A 10,163-nucleotide genomic window follows, 5' to 3' on the forward strand; every position below is an offset into this window, starting at 1 on the left:
CTAATTTTATGAGATTTCACTTCCCTCTTTTTAAGGATTACACATTTCATCCTTAAAAACAAATCTTAATAAAAAAATTAAATGTGCCCTTCCTTGGACCTATGTTCTAAAGACAACCTTTTAAATTCTAAATAAACATTCCTTAAATTAGGCACCTTCCCAAACGTGAAGCAGCTTTATCTTGAAAGAAGGGAGAAATGGAGAAGAAGGGATTGTGGCATGACTTTTCTCCATTAAGGGTGCTTTCTCCCTGTCCCTCTCTCTGTGTCTCTCTCTGGCTATTGCATACCGTCTAGAAAATTTAAAAAAAAAAAAAAAAAGACAAAAAGCTTTTCTACAAATGAACAATTGGGAAAGAGAACTGTTTAAAATTTCATTTACAAGGGCATAAAAAAAGTAAATACCAGGACCAGCAGTTAGCATAATGACTATGTCGCTGAACTCCCATGTAGTCGACCGCAGTTCGAGTCCCAAACACAGTGGCTTAAACTCATGCCAGGCGCATGTGTGTGCAAGCCCAAGATCCTGAGAGGAGAATGAAGGAGAAGGGATTGCTGTGTGGCCATCCCCCCGGGGGGTGATTTCTCGCTTTCTGCCTCTCTCTCTGTCTTTCTGGCGAGCTCACATGCTCTATAGCAAAAAAAAACCTCAACAACAACAACAAAATGTGCATACCCTTAATGACAAAAACTACAAAACGTTGGGTCATCCTATGACCTGGTGGCTAGGTCTTATAAGGCTAACTGTATGGTTCAAGGCCCATACCTAGTGGCTTTAAAAACACACTAGGCATGGGACCAGCAGGTGGTGTGGTAGTTAAGGCACTGGACACTCCCATATGGCCGACCAGGGTTCGAGTCCTGGACTTGGTGGCTTGCTTTCTCCCCCACCCCCACCCCTGGTCTCTCACTCTGGTCAAATTAAAATGAATGAATAATAATTTTTTTTAAAAAGTCCATAAATTTAAAAAAAAAAAAAAAAAAAACACGTCCTCTGTGCAATAAGTTTTAGCCAACAAAAATTGACAAGAAAAATAATTTTAAAATTATTTATTTTATTATATTGTTATTATTGTTGGGAGATTTTTTTGCTATAGGGAACGTGCACTCATTGGGAAGCCAGAAATCACCCCCTAAGGGGGATGGCCACACCGCGATCCCTTCTCCTTTAAGCTGCTGCGTCCAGGACGCGAACCGCGGTCGACTACATGGGAGTCCAGCAACGTAACCATTACGCCATCCGCTGGTCCCATTCATTACATTTTAAAATCTGCTATAGGGCACGCGTGCTTCTCAGAGAGGCACAGAGAGGAGGAGTGAGCAGCCGCCAGGGCCAGCAGTGAACCACCATGTCACCTGCTGGCCCCCCTGTTTAACGAGGCTGTGACTGCACATGAGCAATGAAGGCGGGGCTCAGAGAAGTGGGTCGGCACCAGAACCATCCCGTGCCCACACGAGGGGCCTTTCTCAGTGGGAGCCACGCGCCTTGCAAAGTACCTGCTGACGTGTAACCAGCTGGTGAGGCTGAGGGCCGAGTGCCCCTCAGCATGGCAGCTGCTCTCCTGGGCGGACTGCTCAGGGGCTGCAGGTGAGCAAATGCCACCGGCCGTCCCCAGGGTCACCTCGTCACAGCCAAGTTGCAGCGAGGCCCCAGGTCTGTCTCAGAAACGACTTGCCGCTGTGTGTGCGGTGACACTGGAGGGGTTCTTGTCTCGGTGAGGACCTGGCTGGCCCTCACGATGCCTGCAGGAGGGCACTCCGCGCCTTTCTCTCTCTTGCTATTTCTCTCTCTCTGGTGAGTGTGCACACCTTGTACGAAATTAAATGTAATAATAATGTAATGATAAATACGGTTAAATAAAATAATTCTTTTTAAAAAGGAGAGGGAGAAAATAAATCGAGGCCAGCAGATGGCATAGCGGTTATGTCACTGAAGTCCCACATGGCCTACTGCAGTTCGAGTTCCAGACCAAGTGGCTTGAAAATCACACTGGGTGAATGTGTGTACGTGCCCAAGGTCCTGAGAGGAGAATGGAGGAGAACAGATTGTGGCATGGCCATCCCTCCTCAGGGGTGATTTCTCATTTTTCTTCTAACTGTCTCTGTCTCTCTCTAGGGCAAGCACGTGCACCCTGAAACAAAAACCTCTTTAAAAAACTGAAAGGAAATGGGCAAAGTCACAGACTTGTACTATAAGTCTGACTAAGGAATTATAAATACAAAGACCTACTTATGAACTCAATATTTGTGAGATAAATGACCTAATTTAAAAATGTACAAAGATGGGGGACCAGCAGGTGGTGTGGTGGTTAAGGTGCTGGACACTCCCACATGGCCAACCACAGTTCGAATCTCGGACCTGGTGGCTTGGGTCTCGCTTTCCCTCTGTCTCTCTCTCTTTCTGTGTGTCTCTCTCTGGTCAAATTAAAATAAATGAATGAATAAATAAAATAAAATAAATATTTTAAAAAATGGACCAAGATGTACAACTGGCCAATAAGCACATGAAAATATACATAAAACCATTAGACTTCAGAGTTAAACCATTAGACTCCCAATTAAAACCTCAATGAGCTACATTTTGCACCCATTCAAATGGCTATCATAAAAGAAAATAAGTAATGCTGGCATAGATAGAGAAAAACTAACCCTTATACATCACTGGTAAGAATGTAAAACGGTGCAGCCACTCTAGAAAACAGTTGTGCAGTTTCTTAAAAGGTTAAATATAAATTTAAGATATGACCTCACAATTCCAGTTCTAGATTCTCCCCAAGAGGAATGAAAACATGTCCATACAAATATTTGCATGCAGTTATTCATAGCAACAGTACTCATAGTAGCCAAAAAGTGGAAACAACTCAAATGTCCACTAACTAGTGAATGGATAAAGAAAATGTGGTATAACTCTCTGATGGACTATAGCAATAAAAAGGAACAAAATACTGTACATACTACAATACGTAGGTACCTCAAAAACATTACGCTAAGTGAAAGGAGCTAGACACAAAAGACTAAATATCATATAATTCCATTTATACAAAATGTTCAGAATAGGTAAATCTATGGAAGCAGAAAGCAATTAGTGGTTACCTGGGGCTGCAAACGACAATAGAGATGAACTGTAAACAGCACAAGGACCCTTACCAAGGTGAGGGAAACATTCTAAAACTGGATCGTGGTAATTGTTACACAACTCAGAAAATTACTAAAAATCACTGAATCAAATAATTTGATGAAAAAGTTACAGGATTAAATGAATTATTTAAAATGGATTCATTTTATAGTATGTTAAGTATACCTTGATAAAGATTGTTTTTTAAAATTGCCGAAAGAGGAACCAGCAGTTAGCATAATGGCTATGTCGCTGGACTCCCACATAGTCAACCATGGTTCGAGTCCCGGACCTGGTGGCTTAAACTCACGCCAGGCACGTGTGCGTGTGTGCCCAAGATCCCGAGAGGAGAATGGAGGAGAAGGGATTGCGGCGTGGCCATCCCCTCTGGGGGGTGATTTCTCGCTTTTTGTCTCTCTGTCTCTCTCTGTCTGGCGAGCGCACGCGCCCTATAGCAAAAACCTCTCCAAAAAAATTTTTAAAAATTGCCGAAAGAGGGGCAGCAGATGGCATAAAAGTTAGGTTGCTGGACTCCCACATAGCTGACTGTGGTTTGAGTCCCAGACTCGACCACTTAAAACTCAGGCCAGGCATGTGTGCTTGCATGCCCAAAATCCTGAGAGCAGGATGGAAGTGAAGGGACTGTGGCATGGCCATCAACCCCAGGGAATGATTTTTTACTTTCTGTCTTTCTGTTTCTCTCTCTCTGGTGAGTGCACATGCCCTATAGCAGAAATGTCTAAGAAAAAAAAAAAAAAGAAAGTTGCCAAAAGACTTGAGCAGTTCACAAAAGAAGATAAAAGAATAATCAATAATAAAAGATGTGCTTATCATTAGTTATCACTACCATGAGATACCGTTCATAACCATCAGATCAGATAACTTTACCATTCACATCTTCCCGTTATCTCAAGAACTGTAAAAAGAAAGGACATTTCATAATGACAAAGAGATCAATCCAGCAAGAAGATAACAATAATTGTAAATGTATTATGTATCCAATGCTGGAACACCCAAATATAAAGCAAAATTACTAGATCTAAAAGATATAGATTAATAGAGTAATAGTTGAAGACTTTAGTGCTCCATTTTTTGCATTGGACAGATCATCTAGACAGAAAAGGCAACAACGATGTGTTACATTTCACTCAAGAGCTGCAAAATATACATTCTTCTCAGCACATGGCACACTCCAGAGGAGACCATATTTAAGGCCACGAAGGAATTCTCCAAAAATTTGGGAGAAAAAAAATCATATTAATTATCTTTTCTAACCAGGATCAAATAAAATTAAAAATCAGTAACTAGAAGAACCTTGGAAATTACACAAATACTTGGAAACTAGACAGTATATTCCTGACCACTAGGTCAATGAAGACATTAAGAAGGAAATTTTCAGATTTACTTATTTTTTTATAGAATTATTTATTCAGTTTCATTTGTTTTTATCATTTTTAATTTGGCCAGAGAGAGAGAGAAGGGGAAAATGAGAAAGCAAGACACCAGGTCTGGGACTCAAACTGCACTCAGCCCCGTGGGAGTCCAGCACCTTAACCACCATGTCACATGCCTGCCCCTTCAAATTTCTTGAAACAAATTAAAATGAAAATACAGTATACCAAAACTATGGGATACAGCAAAAGCAGTACTGAGAGGGAAAATTATAGCAGTAGGATCCTACATTTAAAAACAAAAAAAGAACAATTTCAAGTAAATGATCTGCTAATGCAGCTCAAGAAAATATAAAATGAAGAGCTAAATCAAAATTAGAGGAAAGAAAGAATAAATATTACAGCAGAAATGAATAAAATTAAGACAAAAGAAAGCAAAACAAAAGGTGAACAAAATGATAAGTTGGTTCGTTCAATAAAAAGATAAAATTGACAGACCATTAGCTAGCTAGACCAAGAAAAAGGGAAAAGGACCGGCAGTTTTTCATTGGATTTGGACTAGGCCATCCCAAAAGAAATTTTAAAAGAGCGAAAAGCATACCATCAGAGAGCCACAGCTTTCTAGTGGGATCTTGAACCCACAATCTCAGAATGCCATGATTTCAGAAAATTAGCATTCCATTGCTTACTTGTCTTTCAAAATTGGAAATGCACAAAACAGAATAACTAGTTATTGAGAAGCCCTTATTTCTCAGTGGCACAAGTTGGTAGAAGAAAAGAAGCTTCTGGAGTAGGCTAAGATAATGCAAATAAAAGACAGATGTGACCTTTGAGAGGTGTGTATCAGAGCTGCCTGAAGAAGAAGATTGGCAGAGGAAAGCCAGGCTTTAGCTGAAAGAATTTGAAGATGCTTTCATGAAAGACAAGATATATACTCCAGCCTGATTCTTCCTCACAACACGTGACTGGAAAGAGAGAAGAGCTTGCTGGTGCGGACATCCATTCAACCAGTTACTGCTGACCTAGAGGTGATAGCTGGTTTAACTAACGTCTTTAAACATGATATATATTGTGGTGATGACTGGAATACCAACAAATGCCCAAATGGGAAACTCATGTGGATTTATCTCAAATATTGGTTGCTAATTGTCCAAGTGAAAAAATTTAAGAGAGTAGAGAAAGCCATAATAGAAAATTGAGTCAAGAATGAGATAAAACTTCTTTCCGTGATTCAGGACCAGCCTGTCCTGGTGGCACTGGGCTTTCCAGTCATCCCTCTGTTTCACCCTTCAGTGTGTGGCCCAGCACCTCTTAGCAGCATTCTCAGCCCTGCCAACCTCTGTGAGCAAAAGTAGAGCAAGGTCTCAGGAGACACTGGGTCTCCTGGATGCTTTGCAGCAATAAAGAAGAATGCTTGTTTGTTTGTTTGTTTGTTTGTTTAAAAAGTTCCCTGTAACTTTTTAAAAAGTTATTTATTTATTATCATCATTTTTTAGTTTTGTCCAGAGAGAAAGAGAGAGAACAACCTACTAGGTCCAGGACTTGAACTACAGTTGGCCAGGCGGAAGTCCAGCACACTTAACCAACATGCCACCTGCTGGCCCTTAAAGTTGTTTTTTCTTTTTGTTTTTTGGCGAGTTTTTTGAGAGGTTTTTGCTATAGGGCATGTGCGCTCGCCAGAAAGACAGAGAGAGACAGAGAGATAGAAAGCAAAAAATCACGCCCTAGAGGGTTGGCCGTGCTGCAGTCCCTTCTCCTCCATTCTCCTGTCGGGATCTTGGGCGCGCATGCACACACGCCTGGCATGAGTTCAAGCCACCAGGTCTGGGACTTAAACTGCAGTCAGCTACATGGGAGTCCAGCGACATAGCCATTACACCAACTGCTGATCCCCAAAAGTTGTTTTTTAAGAAGTCAAATATAACATTGTTTTTCACCATAAGTAATTTTTTCATTTTTATCTCTACTTAAATAGTTTTTTCCTCAAGAAAAAAAAAATGTTGGTTTTCTAAAACGAAATTGACAAACCATTAGCTAAACCAAGAAAAACAAAGAACCAAATAAACAAAATTAGAAACAAACAAAGGAGGCATTACAAATGATTCCACAGAAATACGAAAGATCAGTAAAGACTGTTATGAACAACTATACATCAACAAATTGGAAAACACAGAGGAAATAGATAAATTCCTGGACATGTACCACTTACCAAAACTGAACCAAGGAGAAACAGAAAACCTGAACAGATCAATAACAAGTAATGAGATTGATTAGTAATAAAAAGTCTCCAACAAAGCAAAGTCCAGGATCAATGACTTCACTGCTGAATTCTATAAAACTTTTAAAGAAATGGGACCAGCAGATGGCTTAATGGTTACATTGCTGGATTCCCACATGGTCGACTGTAGTTCGAGTCCTGGACATGGTGGCTTAAGATGCTGGGCATATGTGTGGGCATGCCCAAATTCCCGAGAGGAGAATGGGGCAGAAAGGATCGCAACATGGCCATTCCCCCAGGGAGTGATTTCTTGCTTTCTGTCTCTCTGATGAGTGCATGTGTCCTATAGCAAAAATCTCTCTTACAAAAAAAGAAAAAAATAATAATTAACACTAAATCTTTTTAAAGCTATTCCAAAATAATTGAACTAGATGGGATCTTATCAAACTTATTTTATGAAGCCAGTATTATCCTCGTACCAAAACCAAAGACACAACCAAAAAAGACTACAGTCCAATATCCTTAATGGTCTTAAATTAAAAAATCAACAAAATGCTAGCAAGCCAGATGCAACAGCATGTCAAAAAGAGTATACACCATGACCAAGTGAGATTTACCCTAGGGATCTAAGAGTGACTCAACCTACACAAATCAATAAATCATATCAGTAGAATATGGGACAAAAACAATGTGATCATCCCAGCAAACACAGAAAAAGCACTTGATAAAATACAGTATACTGTCATGAAAAAGTCAATAAATTAGAAATAAAGGCACATGCATCACTATAATAACTGCTGTTATGTGCAGACTCACAACTAGCAATATACTGATCAGAGAAAAGTTGAAAACTTTTCCTCTAAGAAGTGGAACAAGACAAGGATGTTCATTTTCACCACTCGTAACATAGTACTCAAAGTCTTACCCAGAGCAAATAGGAAAGAGAAAGAAAGTGTACGAAAAGGAGGAAGTCAAATTGTGCATGTTTGCAGAAAAACATGATCTTATCTGTAGAAAAAAAAAAAAACATTAAGACTCCACAAAATACTCCTAGAACTAATATTTTCAGTTAAGTTTTAGGACATAAAGTCAGTGTACAAAAAATCAGTGTTTTTATGCACCAATATTAAACTGAAAAGAAGATCATCCATTTACAATAGCTACAACAATTACAAAAACCTAGGAATAGTGTAAGAAGGTAAAATGAGGGACCAGCAGTTAGCGTAATGACTATGTCACTGTACTCCCATGTAGTCAACTGTGGTTCGAGTCCTGGACCCAGTGGCTTAAACTCATGCCAAGCACATGTGCATGTGTGCCCAAGATCCCAAGAGGAGAATAGAGGAGAAGGGGTTGTGGCAGGGCCCCGCCCCCCCCCAGGGTGTGATTTCTCGCTTTCTATTTCTCTGTCTGTCTGGTGAGTGCACACGCCCTATAGCAAAAACCTCTAAAAAAAATCTTTAAAATGAAAACTATAAAACATTGCTTAAAGAAGTAGAGGAACACACACACAAAAGTGGAAAGAAATCCCATGTTCATGGATTGGAGAGTCAAGTTGTTAAAATGTCTATAGGATGTAATGCAGTTTACAGATTCAGTGCAATACTTATCAAAATATCAATGGATTTCTTCACAGAAATAGGAAAAAACATCATAAAATTTGTTTGGAAACACAAAAGACCCTGACTAGCCAAAATAATACTCAGTAAAAAGAATGAAGTTGGAGACATCACACTACCTGACTTCGAAATATGTTACAAGGCTACAGTAGCCAAAACAAATTGATACTGGCCTAAAAACCAACCCATAGGGTCCAGATGATGGCACAGCAGTAAAATATGATACTGTGTGAGGTTAACTCACATGGGAAAGTTCCAGGTTTACATCTGCGAGTATGCTAGGTACACACATGCCCCTGATCCAGGGCTGGCTGAAGTGAGGTAAATCACAGGAACAAGACTCTGTTGGGTTTCTGTCTCTTCCATCTCTCTCTCTCTTTCTCAATTATGGAAGAAATAAATAAATAAGCTTTTAAAAAGGGAAAAACAAGCACTTAACACTGGTGAGATAAAATAGCAAACCCAGAAGTAAATCCACATATATGCAACCAACTGATTTTGACACAGGTGCCAAGAACATAAATGGTGTGGGAAAATAGGATATGCATATGCAGAAGAATGAAATTAGACTCTTATATCTCACTGTATTAAAAAAAATCATCTAAGAAATGAACTAAAAATTTAAACATAAACTCCCAAACTATGAAACTACTAGGGGAAAATATAGTGAAAGAATTTCAATACATTGGTCTAGGCAAAGAGTTTTTGGATAAGACATAGGCAACAATAACAAAAAAATAGGCATCAAAAGCAAAAATAGGTAAGTAGGATTATATCAAACTAAAAATCTCCTTTATAGCAAAGGAAACACTAAACAGAGTAAAGTGACAAACTATATTATGGGAGAAAATATTTGTAAACTGTTCACCTGACAAGGGATCAATAAGCAAAATATATAAGGAACTCAACAGCAAAAAATAACTAATAAAATTTAAAAGTGGGCAAATAATCTAAATAGACATTTTACAAAAGAAGATATACAAGTAATAAACAAATATGTGAAAAAATCGTTCAGCATCACTAATCATCAGGGAAATGCAAAACCACAATGAGATATCATCTCACCCCAGTTGAATACCTTTTTTTTTTTTTTTTGAGAGAGAGAGAGAGAGAGACTTTTGCTATCAGGCACGTGCACTCACTGGAGAGAGAGGGACATAGAAAGTGAGAAATCACCCCCCCAGGGGGGAATGACCATGCCACAATCCTTTCACCAACATTCTCCGCTTGGGATTTTGGGTACTCACGCACACGCACCCGGCGTGAGTTTTAAGTCACCAGGTACGTGACTTAAACCGTGATCAGCTACACAGGAGTCCAGCAATGTAACCATTCTGCCATCTGCTGGTCCCTATATACCTATTACTAAAAAGAGGGGGATAAAAATGATGGTAAGGATATAGTGAAAAGAAAACTCTTACACCTTGACAGGAATGTGCATTAGAACTGCCATATGATCCAGCAATCTCTTTACGAGGCATCTACCCAAAGGAAAGGAAATCAGTACACCAGAGAGACAACCTGCACTGCAATGCTTTTTTGCAGCACTGTTCACAGTTCCCAAGGTATGGGACCAACCTAAATATCCTTCAAAAGACAAATGGTTAAAGTAAACACACACATATACACACACAACGGAATACTACTCAGCCCTTTAAAAGAGTTATATTGTGTCATTTGAGGCAACATGGACAAGCCAAGAAGACATGTTAAGTAAAATAACTCAGGTATAGAAAGAGAAAAATTACATGTTCTCATTCATATATGGAAACTAGGAAAGCAACCCCATATAAACAGAAAATGGAATAGTGTTTACTACAG

At 39.4% G+C, this 10,163-nt stretch overlaps 1 protein-coding gene and 1 pseudogene across 6 annotated transcripts in view; both read left to right on the plus strand.

The window, feature by feature from the left end:
- The window catches only part of MAGI3 (membrane associated guanylate kinase, WW and PDZ domain containing 3), a 302,211-nt gene that overhangs the window by 189,234 nt on the left and 102,814 nt on the right, over positions 1 to 10,163 (plus strand). The window lies entirely within an intron of this gene.
- Positions 3,117 to 5,891, plus strand: LOC102468439 (coiled-coil domain-containing protein 127-like; annotated as a pseudogene).

The sequence above is a fragment of the Tupaia chinensis genome, unplaced genomic scaffold (genome assembly GCF_000334495.1).
Source record: "Tupaia chinensis unplaced genomic scaffold, TupChi_1.0 Scaffold000270_2, whole genome shotgun sequence".
Taxonomy (NCBI): Eukaryota; Metazoa; Chordata; class Mammalia; order Scandentia; family Tupaiidae; genus Tupaia; species Tupaia belangeri.